This window comes from Nycticebus coucang, chromosome 10 (genome assembly GCF_027406575.1).
Source record: "Nycticebus coucang isolate mNycCou1 chromosome 10, mNycCou1.pri, whole genome shotgun sequence".
In the NCBI taxonomy this organism is placed as follows: domain Eukaryota; kingdom Metazoa; phylum Chordata; class Mammalia; order Primates; family Lorisidae; genus Nycticebus; species Nycticebus coucang.
Window position 1 is genome coordinate 64887629 of NC_069789.1, and position 15688 is coordinate 64903316.

Sequence of the window (15688 nt, forward strand, 5' to 3'; positions counted from 1 at the left end):
CATGTATATAAGTAGAAAAGTCTGTTCAAATTTATATTATACTAGATTTATCACTCTGAGGTTGAATTATATAATATATAGTTAACAATACAAATTTAAAGTTTTTTGCCAATTTTTTTGCTATTATTATTTTAATTGCCTTATAATAATTGTACATATTTATGAAATATGTTGTGATATTTTGAAACATGTATCAGTGTATAATGATTAAGTCAGGGTAACTGACATATGAATCATCTCAAACATTTATCAATTCTTTGTGTTAGGAAGATTCAAAATCTATTTTTCTAGCTATTTAAAATATATAATTGTTGATTGTGGTCATGCTACAGTGTTATGGAACACAGGAACATATTTCCTCTTATGTAGCTATCATTTTATATCTGGCAACCAACCTCTGGCTGTCCTCCTCATCCTTTTCCTCTGCTTACCCATCCTGGCCTCTAGGAATTATCTTTCTACTCTCTATCATATAGGTTTTCTAAGCTTCCACATATGAATAAGAACATGTGATATTTATCTTTCTGTGCTTGGCTTATTTCACTTAACGTAATGTCCTCCAAACTCATCCATGTTGCCACGAATGACAGGATTTTGTTCTTTTTTATGAGCTGAGTAGTATTCTATTCTGTATATTTATCACATTTTTTAACCATTCATTTGTTGAATGTATACTTAAGTTGATCCCATATCCTTGCTGTTGTGAATAGTGGGCATAAACATGGGAATACAGACATGTCATTGATGTCCTTTTTTTTTAAATTTTTTTTGATGTATACCTACTTAGTGGGATTGTTGATTCATACAGTAGTTCTATTTTTAGTTTTTTGAGGAACATTCATACTATTTTCCTTAATGACTATACATTCCCACCAACAGTGTATGAGTTTTCCTTTCTCTGTATTCTCAGCATTTATTATTTTTATCTTTTTGATAATAGTTCTAATTGGACTGAGATGATGTTTCATTATGGTTTTGATTTTCATTTCACCAATGACTCATGATGTTGCGCTTTTTTATATATGCCTATTGACCATTTATATGTCTTCTTTTTATAGATGTCTTTTCAGCACGTTGGCCCATTTTAAAATCAGATTATTTATTTATTTATTTTTGCGGTTGTTTGAATTCCTTATATACTCTGGATATTAGTCCCTTGTCAGATGTATAGTTTGCAAATATATCCTTCCATTCTCCTGGTCGTTTCTTTGGTCTGTTGATTGCTTCTTTTGCTGTGTTGAAGCTTATTAGTTTGATACAATCCTATTTGTCCAGTTTTGCTTTTATTGCCTTTGCTTTTGAGGTCTTCTTCATAAAATCTTTTCCTAGACAAGTGTCATGAGGCATTTCCTCTATGTTTTCTTCTAGTAATTTCATACATATTTTAAGGTCTTATGTTATACAAATTTTAGTTTTGACAGAAATAAGTACTTTTTGCCAGATACCTGAGGAGCAAGTTCCTTTCTTTTTTTTTTTTTTTTTTTTGCAGTTTGGCCGGGGCTGGGTTTGAACCCGCCACCCTTGGCATATGGGGCCGGCACCCTACTCACTGAGCCATAGGCGCCACCCCCTTTCTTTTATCTTGAAATAAATGGCATAACATAGTCTTGTCACTGTTAAAATTATAGTACAACAAACTTACTACAATTTAAGTTCATTGATGTAATTCTCACAGTTTACAAACGTGATAACAGATAAGAGTATATGTGTAAACCAATTCATTAAGACTAAGCCTATAGACATATGAAAGAATACTTTTCTAGAAGTGAAAGTCAATTTGAAAGATTTAGAAATGACACTGAAAAAGTCATTTAAATGAGCATGTTTAGTATTAGAGCAACTCTTGACCATAGTTTCACATAAAAAGAGGGTATGTACTCTTTTAATTTGATTTCATTAATAGCTTTTTTATTGAAAAAAATATTCATAAATATCTTAAGTATAAAAAATAAGTCCCTACAGTGAAGTCAGGACTTGGAATAAGAAACTTATTTGACTTTGTTCCCATAGTATCTAGTTAGAGTCTTGCTCACTCATTTAGCCCTTCTGAAATGCTGTTCTTTTCTCAGTCTTCCCAATTCTCTGACCTACTGACCCAGGAACAAACCTCTTGTCCCTCCCTATTCAGGTCCTTTAAAAAAATTTTTTCTACCACTTGTTTAAACTGCCCCTAAAAATTTTCATGGGCGACAATGTAGTTTTGGGGCTCAGCTGAAGCAAAATTTGCAGTGAGACCAACTATGGCTGTTCCTCTTTATGACTGAAAACCTGGTGCTTGGGATTTTTTACTTGAGGCAGAATTGTTCTGTTTCCGAGATTTGTGAGGTCCGTGGAACATCACTGAGTCCTCACACTCCTGATGAAATACAAAAGCAATTAACCATGTAGTGGTAATGAACATTCATAACCCCTAGGATTCCAGTTCATGGCAGTTCTTTCTGAAGGTTAGAGTTGAATGGAACTTTAGTTACCATGCTCTCACTACCTCACTTTATAGCTAAAGAAACCAAGCTTTAGATGGGAATCTAGCCAAGGGCCTTGAGGAATAGTTTTGCTATATGCTTTTTGTTGAATATATTGAATAGTACGGAAGATGTCAGTGCTCTGTGTGCATTTCTCACCGTTCTTCAGCTTTTACTGCTTTCCTTTACCAAATGTCCACTTCCTAAACAACCTTTTTTCTGGATATGAGCCTGCCTCAGTAACCTAATTTTACAGAAGCTCTTTATTTAGTTCTTACCATGTACTAGGCACTATTTATGTGCATAATTCATTTTCTTTTCAGTTCTTCCCAGGACTATTGGGAGATAGTATCATCTTCCAAACGGAGACTAAGAAACTTACCTGAGGTCACACTGCTTGTAAGAGGCAGAGCTAAGATTTGAAGGCCTGTTTATCTGCCTTAAAAGCATGTGCTCTTAATCATTAAGCTAGATTTTATTTATTGCTTGGAATGCTCTCCCAAACTCTCCTCACTTACTTTAGACCCCACCTCTAAAAAAAAAAAGATTATTATAGTAGTTTTTTTTTCTCTCACTATCTTTGTAATTTAAAAGCAATGTGTAATTTAATCCAAGGAAATAACATCAATCCATTGCCCCTTTGGTTCTGCCACATGGAGTTGTTGATCCACCATAGGCAAAGGTTTATCATGTGTTTATTGGAGTATGCTTTCCTTGTGGTAATAGAAGAGTCAGTGAGGCAACCTCATTTCAAGAGCAGTGAGTGATTAATTTTTTTGATACAGTGGAAGGGCTTTGTATAGGAGAGTAATAGGAAATTAAACTATAAAAATAAATGGGGTTGGATTTTGGTAATAATTTGCCTTGCTACAATTGATCCTTCAGACTTAAGGATTAATCTGGAAGAGATTTCAATATGGACTGGTTGTGATAGAAACTGGAGGTAAGGAAATTAGGTAGCTTTTCAGTATCATCAATTTGACAGGGAAAAAAATACACTACCACCTGAAGGGTGGATAACGGGGAATTTTCAGTCACGCACAGTATATTAACTAGAGCTTATGAATACCGATAATACTTCTTTCTATAGCTGCACATACCTCTTAGATCTTCATAAAATAGGAAAAATGAACTCATTTATTAAGATGACTTTAAGCTATTACCTTTATTTTATAGCATACAAAAAGTACATAGACTTAAATTATGCTGAGTAATAAGTGTTTTAGTATCTATTTTGGCAATTATCTGTTAACTAAGTCAATTTAATATAGTTCAACATTTTTCGGTTACCTAAAGATTTTGGAAATTACATTTAAGCAGGAAGTTAATGTGTACTATAAAATATAATTACTATTGAAATAACATTTAACAGAATAAATTTAGTTGAATAGAAACTTGCATTTTACATAACCTAAAACAAATGTCATGTTAACTTATTTGTTCAGTAACCTATAAAAGTTTGGGAAGAGCAAACCTAAGTAGTTAAAAGAGGATAAAAGACAGTAGAACCTCCATAGTTGACCACTTCCCTGCATTGACCACCTCCTTAAGTTGACCTAATTTTCATAGAATGGACATGGACCACAGGCATGTATCTATATACTCGGCCAAGTTCCTTATGTTGACCACCTCTGTGTGTTGACCAGTTTGTTACAGTCCCTAGGGTCGTCAGCTTACAGAGGTTCTACTATGTATGCTTGTACTATACTTTATATTGCTAAATCAGAGAAGACACAGTTATTTTTATCAAAAATTATAAAACTTGACGAGTTTACTGAACATTTATCTTAATAATACATATAAATTTGAATTTTTTAAGAATAGTTATTTTAAAACTCTAGCTATAGAATATTAGGAATATTCTGTTTGCATATATATTTCTTTAAAAGTCAGTCTCTTTATTTATGAGACTTTTAAATCTTGTTCCTCCATACTCTACGGAGAGAGGGAAATCGTCATACTAACCCAACAAAGGCAATGGTCTTTTTCAAATACAGCATATAGTCACATAGACATCAACATTTTTAGTAAAATTTTTGGGTACCCTAAAATAGTGAACAGATAATATAGATAGATGGGAGAGTTGAAAGAATTATAAAAGTAATATTATATTCTCAAGTCTTTCTTAGTAATATTTTTGATTATTACTCAAATCAGAAATGAAAATTTTTGCCAAATATTGGACATATGAACTTACCTGGGCAATTAGCACATAACTTTGGCTGTTTTAAGAAAAAATTAATCATTGAGTACTTTTTTTGCAAGATGAGGATCTGGTGTGCAATAAGATTGTAAAAAAAAAAAAAAGGTTCTTGCCTTCTAGAAAATTATTAGAAAAAGGAAGGTTAGACAGGGAATCAGAAGTACACTACCATTCTCGCTCTACTTCTAACATTCTTCTAACTCAGAATGCATGACTGAGGTTGTCCTGTTAGCTTATTTGATTAGTAACCTATGTAAATTTGGAAAAACAAACCCAAACAGGATAAGATGTATGCTTGCATCATACTTAACATATGGTGATATGCTGCTGGTCAGGAGTGCATAAAAGGTTTTATTTAAGCCTTAAGTCTTCATTACTGAGTTTTTATTTTTATTTTTTAATTTTTTTCCCTTTAGTTGGTTCTCTTAGAGTGAGAGTAAGAACACTGCCCTATAAAGTAAGTGTTGATTGTGGTGCTTGGTGGAGGTTACTCTAGCCTGCTTCCATTGGATCCTGGATCCTGCTGGACTGGAACCCCATGCACCCAGCTCCAGATGGGGGGAGGTGGTGGCCCTGGAAGGTCTGCTTGGCTCCCTTGCTACTAAGCCATGCTACCCATGTATAATGCCCACCCTGATTTTTGGCAAAAAAAAAAAAACAAAACCACATTATACATAGCAAAATATGGTGTCTGAAAACAGAACTGCAGTTCTAAGAGTGAATGATAATAAGAAATTGTGTTTTTTACTGTAATAGCTTCGCATTTTAAGTTTTACCTTTCCGCTGTATTTTTATGGGCCTTTCATAACTGCAGACAGCCATCTAGTTAGATGATACTAAATCCAGTGTACTCAGCACTACATACAATTTTCTTTTTATTTTCAACATTGTCTAATGATTGGTCTGTGGTTTAGGAAGAATGTCCTTTTTCTTTTGTTGTAGAGACAGAGTCTCACTTTATGGCCCTTGGTAGAGTGCCATGGCCTCACACAGCTCACAGCAACCTCCAACTCCTGGGCTTAAGTGATTCTCTTGCCTCAGCCTCCCGAGTAGCTGGACCTACAGACGCCCGCCACAACACCCGGCTATTTTTTGGTTGCAGTTTGGCCGGGGCCGGGTTTGAACCTGCCACCCTCCGTATATGGGGCCGGCGCCTTACTGACTGAGCCACAGGCGCCTCCCCAGAATGTCCTTTTTTTAATTTAAAAATTTTTACACATTCATCTTTTAAAAATAGTCTATTTATTAAAAGGGATTTGATCAGAATGATTAAAGTTTTTTATGTTTAGAAATTGAAGTACATGGATACCTGAGCATTTTATAATTTTGCTTCTTGCATCAGTCAGAAGGTCTAAATTATTCAGAAGTAATCTATTAAATCCTAACACTTTCAAAATAAGAATTTGAATGATTGGGCATGTCTACAGTAATGGATTTAAAAATTTTTCTTATTTGGGCTTGATTCTGTCATTCTTAATTGTCAATTGATTATATCAGACTTAGAAAAAAAGAATTTAATTGCCTTCTATATTAACTATTGTTTTTCTCAATGGAAAGAATGAAATGTTTTGAACTGCTCTCTGATATGTGACAGTAAATTTTTATTTCACTACTTTTATGAGTATATATTTTACGTATGAATTTCTAAGGTAAATTGATTTTTTATTTTCTACTGAAATAAAATTTTATAAAAAGAGATGATAGGTAAATGTAAGAGAATTATATTGTTGCTTGCTTTTGTTTCATATTGCAAAAGTTTCATTAGTGGTATATTTTAGTAACTTAAAAAATCAATCCTTTGTAGATACACAGAGTTATCTGTTTAGTATTTTCTTATGACTAAAAAAATCAGAATGAAACATTATAAGGGGCAACCTTGTGAGAAGGTGTGTAAAAATAAATCTAAAATCATCATCATAATTATGTCTTTCTACCCATCTTTCTTTATGTGGCCTAGATTTTTATTTCTTTTGCAGATACAATGTTAGGAAGCCTTCACTGCAAAACATGATCACATTTATTTTACCTGCTTATTTTATACTTCTAATGTTGATTTTGAAATTTTCTACAAACATGGAAACTAATTTGGAAAAACATAATTATTTTTAGAAATTTTGCTTTAAGCTAAGATATTTGTTGCACAATGGGACTATGTGATCTAGCAAACTCCTATTGAAAAGAATATTTTTGCATACATTATATTTGAAAAACCTTTATGACCTTAATTTTCTGCTGAAGGGTGAACAGATTTTACTTTAATGTGTTCTTAGAGGTGAAGTTTTTATATCTATTTTTATGGCAGTGAAAATATTACGTTCTAACTACATAAAAGATTCAGGCCATATCTGGAAGGTCTGACATTACTCAGAAACCTGTAAAAATTACATAACTTCGTAGGCACTTCACTACTAAATAATAGATGATGGAGACTGAAAGAATTAATTATATTTTCATAAAAGCTTACTCATTATTGAGCAGTGAACATTGGCAAAAGTAAAATGGCAATTTAGTTCTGTAAAGAGTTACGAGTCTTTAAGAGAAATAGCAGAGAATTTATTTTTGCATGGTGATATGTGGTAGGCTGATAAATTAGAAGCAATTCTCCCAAAGTTAGCAGAAAAGAATAAGTGTAGTATTAGACATCTAAGGATCTGCTAGTTCAAAATTTTATTTTTGAAAATTTTGTTTATCTTTAGTTTAAAAAGAAGTTAAAACTAGTTAACTATGAAATAAGGGATGGAGACAATAAGATTAACATTTTAAAATGTTGCTTGATAGAACATTAAGACTTTTCAAAATTGGCATAAAGTATTATTAATTCACATGGAATATATTACTTTGAAATAATCTTGCTTTCCTTAACTGCATACTGCTTTAAAAAATGACCTTTAGGATTTTTTTTTTTTAAAGGAATAGGTGGAGCTTGTGGGATATAAAATGAATACCTATCCATGATTGCCACCTAACCTTTCTGTTTGGGGATTTTTGTTTTCCCTCCCCCTTTTAGTATGTTACTCATAGATAAGATCTTTAAAGGAAGTATTGCCAGGTTTCTCATGAATGTTTAAAATCGAAGTCTGAAGTATAATTGGGGAGAACAGTAGATATGAAGGCACTTCACTACTAAAAGTTTGAAAAATATTATGTATTAGCTGAAAATATTGAACTTGATCAACATATGGTACTAGCTAGTCTCATCCCCACCAGTTCTTTTGTTATCTTGTTATTGTTATGAGGCTTAATGACAGTTGTAAGCCATAGTTCTGGATGTGGGGGTTAGTCCACCCTGGGGAGAAGAGGCGGAAACAGCAGTGTGGATTATGGAAATATGGATTGATCTAAAAAGAGACCTCTTGTAAAAGAATGGAGCTCAAAGAAAAGCTAGGATAAACTGATGAAAAGATGATGGAATATGATGAGAAAATGATCATTTGAAATCTTTCCTTTCATTCCCAGCTGCTGTGTTTTGGAGAAAAGGAATGCATTTGTATATTAAGCAAGAGCTAAAAGAGACCAGATGAATAGTATTACTTATTAGATATATTTTTATTTTGATTCAGATAAATTATGTGCATTTTAATAGACATTGTGTCTTAGGTATTTAAATCTTAAATATGTAATGATATGGTATGACATTTCATAGAAATGTTTTAAGTAGTATACAGCATTTACTTAATATTTTTCTTTCTTCAAATAAGTTTAATTTCAAAAATTTAACTTTATGGTTGTTATATTTAAGTATTTTTAACTAATTGTAAAAGTGAATATTTTCTTTGAAATATGAATTATTTTATGTTACTTTTATAACTTCATTATTCAAATACACGTTACGTGTTTATTCATATGTATTTTTTTATGGTAAGTGATAATATTGCAGCTTATTTTGGTGAGTTAGTACTAAGTGGCGACATAGAGCTCTATCCTTCTCTTTCACCAGATAAGACAACAATGCAGTCTAGTGGTCATTCTTGTTAAATGCAGACACAGCATCCGTGTGGTTTTAACTAGTGTCTGATGTGCTGATTATAAAGTTTGGAAAAATTTAGACTAGGAAAAAATTATCATGAAGGTATAAAAATAAGGCATTTGGGAGGAGGATCGTATTTTGAAAGAGGATAATATTTTCCATTCTGAATATGACAGGTATTCCAATAGGAATGTCTTTGAGGAATAGAAAACCTCTGATTGGAGTTTAGGAGAGCACGATGATGAGGAATTTACTTATGCAAATGAATTTACCAGGCAAACTTTAGAGAGAGAGAAGAATCTCGGAGAACATACGCTTTTATTAAACCTCAGCCTATTTCTTTAAATCTAGAAGAAGTGCAATGTGGTAACCATACCATGTGACCTTTATAAATATTTTAGCTTGTAAGAGATGGACAGATAATTTATCTAACTTCTTCTTTTGGATCTACCTATGTCCGGGATCATGTAATGTGTTTCTTATTGTGAATTACAGTAGTCTGAAAATTTTATATTGTCCATGAAGTTAAAACAGGAAAAAATTGTGCCTTGATTATTTGTAGAATATAAATCATGAAGGAGGAAGAGTAACATTAAATTACTCTTAAGTTAAGTGCCTCAGGGCATGGAAGAAGTAACAAAATATAAAATTAAACATGAAAGTTTGTTCTAATAACTGTTAATTTAATGTGGGATGTATGGAACTTGATGTTAAGGCTATCAGGTAGTTGGGCCACATTCTGAAGAGGTTTACTTACTATGCAATATTCTTTGGCATTGGCCTATAGAAAATAATCATAAATGGTATATACTAAGGGGGCTTCCAAATCACATGTGTATTTTATGAAAGTAACGGTAGGTTACTTGCTTTAATGGGAGAAAAGGAGCCTGTTTGAGACAGGTAGACTAGTTAGAAGGCCATGACAGTTGTTTACAAGAACTGTTGAGAGCCTGAATTAAGGGGAAAGTTAAAGAGAAAGTGGGAAAGGGAATGGATTTGAGATATTTTCTTTTTTTTTTTCTTTTTTTTATTGTGTAGGAGCAGATACATGAGATCTATCCTCTGAACAAATTTTTAAGTGTACAGTATTGTTAACTGTAAGCATGTTACACAGCAGGCCTTTGTCTTGTATAACTGAACCTTATACCTGTTGCAACAACTCCTCATTTTCCCCATACCCATTTTTAATTTTTTGAGAAACTGTTTTCCATGTCTGCTATACCATTTTATATTTCCACCAACAGCGAACAGGGGTTCTAATGTATCTATCTTCACCAACACTTACTGGACATTCTAACTTGTGTGAGATGACATCCCATTGTGGTTTTCATTTGCATTTCCTTCATAATTAGTGATATTGAACATCTTTTCATATACATCTTTGCCTTTTGTATATTTTCTTTGGAGAAATATGTAAGTTCTTTGCCCAGTCATTGCATTTGTGTGCCATATCATAGAACTGATGGTCATTGCATAAAAAGAGTTCCAAAATTGCTTTAAAGGGTAGACTAGTCACTGGCATTGGTGCATAGCTTCCAAAGAGGAGAGCTTTGAAGGTGACCATAGCGATATTCAGCAATGAGTTATGTAGCACTTTTTCTAGGATGAGTTCTTAAACTTAATTGTCAGACCTTGCACTTGATGCCCACTCTGACTCCCTGTGCCACCCTGCTCCCACGCCAGACCACCATGCTTCTTAAAAGGGAATATTTTTGGTAATAATACAGAGGAGATAGATGTAAAGTGTGCAAATCAGGAGAGATTGTTTTATACTCTTTGCATCAAGTCCAAACTTCTTTTTTTTTTTTTGATACAGAGTCTCACTTTGTCACCCTCAGTAAAATGCTATGGCATCACAGCTCACAGCAACCTCAGACTCTTGGGTTTAAGTGATTCTTTTGCCTTAGCCTCCCAAGTAGTTGGGACTACAGGCGCCCACCACAACGCTTGGCTGTTTTTTGGTTGTAGTTGTTTGGCAGGCCAGGGCTGGATTCATACCCGCCAGCTCCAATGTATGTGGCTGGCACCCTAGCTACTTGAGCCATAGGCGCAGAGCCAAGTCCAAACTTCTTAATTGGCCTGAAGGTCTTATGTAATAAGTCCCCTGTTTATTTCTTTTCTTTTTTTTTTTTTTGTAGAGACAGAGTTTCACTTTATTGCCCTTGGTAGAGTGCCGTGGCGTCACACAGCTCACAGCAACCTCTAACTCCTGGGCTTAAGCGATTCTCCTGCCTCAGCCTCCGGAGTAGCTGGGACTACAGGCGCCCGCCACAACGCCCGGCTATTTTTTGGTTGCAGTTTGGCCGGGGCTGGGTTTGAACCCACCACCCTCGGTATATGGGGCCAGCGCCCTGCTCACTGAGCCACAGGCGCCGCCCCCCTGTTTATTTCTTAAGTCATAGTATCTTTGAACCTTTGTACTTGTTCTTTGTCCTGCCCAGACATTTCTTTGCACATATTCTTTCCTATGCTGGAAATACCACCCCTACATCCTTGCCATTTTCCTTATGCTATTTAGCCCACCAATTTCTTATTCTTTCTTCATTTATCTATTTATATGATGTCTTCCCTTGGTACTTTTCAGTACATATCCTCAGGTATCCCTCCCAATATTGGTTTACATGTCTGCTTTCTAGACTCTTTGATGTTTTTGTTTTCCCACCAATGCTTTTATTACTCTATATTGTGATAAGTTGTGATTGCTGTTTATACGTTAAATACTTGTGAAGTGAACATATATAAACAGTACTGTATAAATAAGCTATTGGTACTAATTAGACTTTATACCATTATACCCTTTTAAGTATAAACAATTTGCTTTTTGTAATTGTGTGATTATAATTTAGTTCGTCCAGACAGAGCTGAGAAATAGCTCAGTGAACAATCAATTAGGATTTTTCCAAACTTTAAAATATATCATGGTTCTCTTTTCTACTAGTGACCTTACGGGCCTAGGACTTTCAAAGCTTAGAGAAATAATTAATAAATAGACCATTGATCCCAGAATGTAGGAGCCATCTAAAAGTATTATTTTTCAGACTCTTAGGATATGGGTTCCCTTATTTACTCTCTAAAACTAAAGGTCTATTGTGGAGGGGAGGACCTGACATTAAGGCCACATGTGGCCTTCTGGATCCTTATGTAAGACCTTTTGACCTAATCTAAATTTTAAAAAACAAATTATTTTTATTAATACATTTGTCTGTCTTTTATATTTTTATTTTATTTTAAAAGTGAACATACAAAATAGCAAAGAATAAAGTATGTTAAAATGAAATAAATAATCCTCCAAGATTGACTAGCACAATTAGAACATAGTGTAAGCTATAAGGGCTACATTGGTGGCTTCTATGCTTATGATTTACTTGTAACTTTCCCTCCCTGACTGGCACCACTACCACATGAGATTGGTTGGTGAGAGTTTATGGGGGTAGAGTATACTAGTCTGTTATTAGCTTTTGACAGTAGTGTACTGTGTTTCTGTTTGAAGTAGAATTTTTGAATAGTTGCACAGCTTCATAGTATTTTTATTTTATTTTATTTTCAGAATATTATGGGGCTACATACAATTTGGTTACATATTTTGCTTTTGTGTATTTTAGGTCAAAGTTATAAGTGTCCCTTTAAGCTAAAAAGTGTGCAGTGTACTCATGGAGTATACCCACTGAGTGGGAATTTACTTATTCCCTTCTCTTCTTTCCCCGTAATTTTGTTGAGTTTTGCTTCATAGTAGCACATATGTATTGATCTATTAGTTTCAAGTAGTATGAGTATATGTGGTGTTTGTTTTTCTATTTTTGCAGTGTTTCATTTAGAAGACTGGTCTCTAAGTCCATCCAGGTTGTTATGAAAGATGCTAGATCATCAGCTTTTTTATAACTGAGTAATATTCCATGGTATTCATATATACTTTTTATTAATCTATTTACATATTGATGGGCACTTGGATTGTTTCCATGTCTTTATGATTATGAATTGTGCTATTATAAACATTTTAGTGCAAGTATCTTTCTTAAAGAAAAATGTCTTTTTTTACTTTGGGTAAGAGGAAAAGGGAGGGGTTGCAGGATCAAATGGTAGGTCTACTTGGAGTTCTTTGAGGAATTTCCATACTACTTTCCATAGAGGTTGAATTACTTTGCATTCCCTTTAACAGTGTATGAGTGTTCTTAAGCTAAGTATCCACACCAGCATCTGTTGCTTTGGAACTTTATGATGCGATTCTTTAGTTTAGGTGACTTTGGGATTTTGATTTACATTTCCTTGTAGCTTAGAGACGTGCAACATTTTTTTCATGTGTTTGTTGGCTGTTAGACAATCTTTATTAGAAAAGTTTCTGTCCATGTCTCTTGCTCAACTTTTAATAAGGTTGTTTGATCATTTCTTGTTGCTTTGCATGAGTTTTGAGTAGATTCTAGTTACTAGTCCTTTATCAGATGGGTAGCATGCAAATCCCATTTGGTAGGTTATCTATTTGCTTTGTTTATTGTATCCTTGGCTGTGTAAACATTTTTAAAATTGGTAAGATCTTATTTATTTATTTTTTTTGCCATTTTATTTAAGAGATATGGGTACTGTTTCAGTCTTTTACGTGTGGCTATCCAGTTCTCCCAGCACTATTTATCCAGTAGGGACTCTTTCCCTAAGTGTATGCTTTTGTTTGCTTTGTCAAAGATCAGATGACAATATTGAGGATGGTTTCATATCTAGATTCTCTGTCCTGATTCATACATCTCTGTCTCTATTTTTATGCCAATACTACGCTGTGTTGATTGCTACAGCCTTGTGGTATAGCCTGAAGCCTGGTAAAGTGATGCCTCCAGATTTGTTCTTACTATGTAAGATAGCATCGTCTATTCAAGGTCTTTTCTAATTCAATACAAAATGTAGAACTATTTTTTAAAGGTCTGCAAAATGTGATGTTGGTATTTTAGTGGGAATTGCATTGAATTTGTAAATCACTTTGGGTAGTATAGACATTTTAACAATGTTGGTTCTGTCCATTCATGTCCATGATATGTTTTTTCATCAGTTTATATTCTCTGCAATTTCTTTTCTCGGTTTTTTGTAGTTTTCCGTATGGAGATCCTTTACCTCCTTTGTTAAATACATTCCAAGTTATTTCATTTCCTTTGATGCTACTGTGAAGGATATTGTGTCTTTGATTTGTTTCTCAGCTTGACAGTTGTTGACATACGTGAGTGCAACTGATATGTGTGTATGATTTTGTAACCTGAGATGCTGCTGTATTTATTTATCATTTCCAGGAGTCTTTTGGTTGAGTCTTTGGGGTTTTCTAGGTATAAAATCATATTGTATAAAATCAAGTGAAGAGTTACAGTTTGATTTCTTCATTCCCCATTTGTATACCCTTGATGTCCTTCCCTTCTCTGATAGCTCTGGCTAGGACTTCCAGTAGTGGCAATAGTGGGCATTCTTGTCTGGTTCCAGTTCTAAGTAGGAATGCTTTAAGTTTTTCTTCATTCAGTATAATGTTGGCTGGTTTGGATTTGTCAGAGATGGTTTCTATTACTTTGAAGAATGTCCCATTTATACCACTTTTCTTACGTGTTCTTATCAAAAAAGGATGCTGAATTTTGCAAATGCTTTTTTTCTGTATCTATTGAGAGGTTCATATGGTCTTTGTTTTTACCTCTATTTATGTGATGAATTACATTAATGGATTTGCATATGTTAATCCTACTTTGCATCTCTGAGCTAACGCCTACCAGTTCATGATGATTTTTTTTTTTTATGTGCAGCTGAATTCTGTTTGTTAAAATTTTACTAAGAAGTTTTGCTTCTATACTCAATAGAGATAATGGTTTGTAGTTTTCTTCTTCTTCTTTTTTTTTTTATAAATTTTATTTCCTTTCCTGGTTTTGATATCGAGGAGGTATTTGCTTTGTAGAATGAATTAGTGAGGCTTCCTTCCTTCTCAATATTATGGAGTAGTTTCTGCCATATAGCTACAAGTTCTTTGATGGTTTGACAGAATTCTGGTGTGAAACCACCAGGTCCAGGATTTTTTTTTTTTTGCTGGAAGATTTTCTATTGTTGCTTTAAATACAGTGCTTGACATTGGTCGTCAGTTCAGGAGTTCTCTTTCTTTCTGATTGAGTCTAGGGAGGTAGTGTGATTCCATGAATTTTCCATTTCCTTCATGTTTTCAGACTTATGGGAGTAAAGATTTTTATAGCATTTAGTGATGCTGTTTTGTAATTCTCTAATATCTGTTGTTATTTTACCTTTTCATTTTTGATTGAGTTTATTAGGTACCTTACTTTTTTGTTTCTGGTTAATCTGGCCAAAGGCTTGGCAATTTGTTTATCTTTTCAAAGAACCAAATTTTTGGTTCACAGTGTTTTTTGTTCTTGATTTCATTTAGTTCTGATCTAATCTTGATGAATTCTTTTCTTCTACTGGATTTGACATTGGTTTATCTATGTTTTGTAGTTCCTTGAATTGATTCATTAGATTGTTGATTTGTGGTCTTTCTGATTTCTGAATGTGGGCATTTAATGCAATGAGTTTCCCCTCTTAAGACTCCTTTTGCAGTAGCCCACAGATTTTGATAACTTGTGGCTCCATTGTCATGTAGTTCAAAGATGTCTTTCTCTCCTCCTTGATGCAGCTATCATATAGCAATAAGTTGTTCAGTTTCTTTACATGGGGATAAGTGTATTACTTTACATGAGGATAAGTGTGTCTGCTAGAATTGATTTCTAATTTTATTTCACTGTGGTCTATGAAAGTACATGGTATAATTTCTATTCTTTAAATTCTGTTGAGACATGTTTTGTGGCCTAGAATGTGATTGATCCATTAACTGATGAGAAGAATCTGTATTCAGTAGTATTAGAGTGGAATGTTCTGTAAATGTCTGTTAGGACTATTTGTTCTAGAGTCTTGTTTACAAGTCCAAAATTTCTTTAATTTCTGCTTGGAGGATCTGTCTAGGTCTGTCATGGGGTGTTGAAATCCCTAGTTATTACGATGCTGTTGTTTTTCATTTTGCTTAGGTTAAGTAGTATTTGCTTTATAAATCTGGGAAGT

The 15688-nt window shown here is 33.8% G+C and overlaps 1 protein-coding gene across 2 annotated transcripts in view; it reads left to right on the forward strand.

Annotated features, from left to right (window-relative positions):
• Positions 1–15688, forward strand: part of DENND1B (DENN domain containing 1B) — a 287318-nt gene that overhangs the window by 75719 nt on the left and 195911 nt on the right. The gene's annotated exons all lie outside the window — the stretch shown is intronic.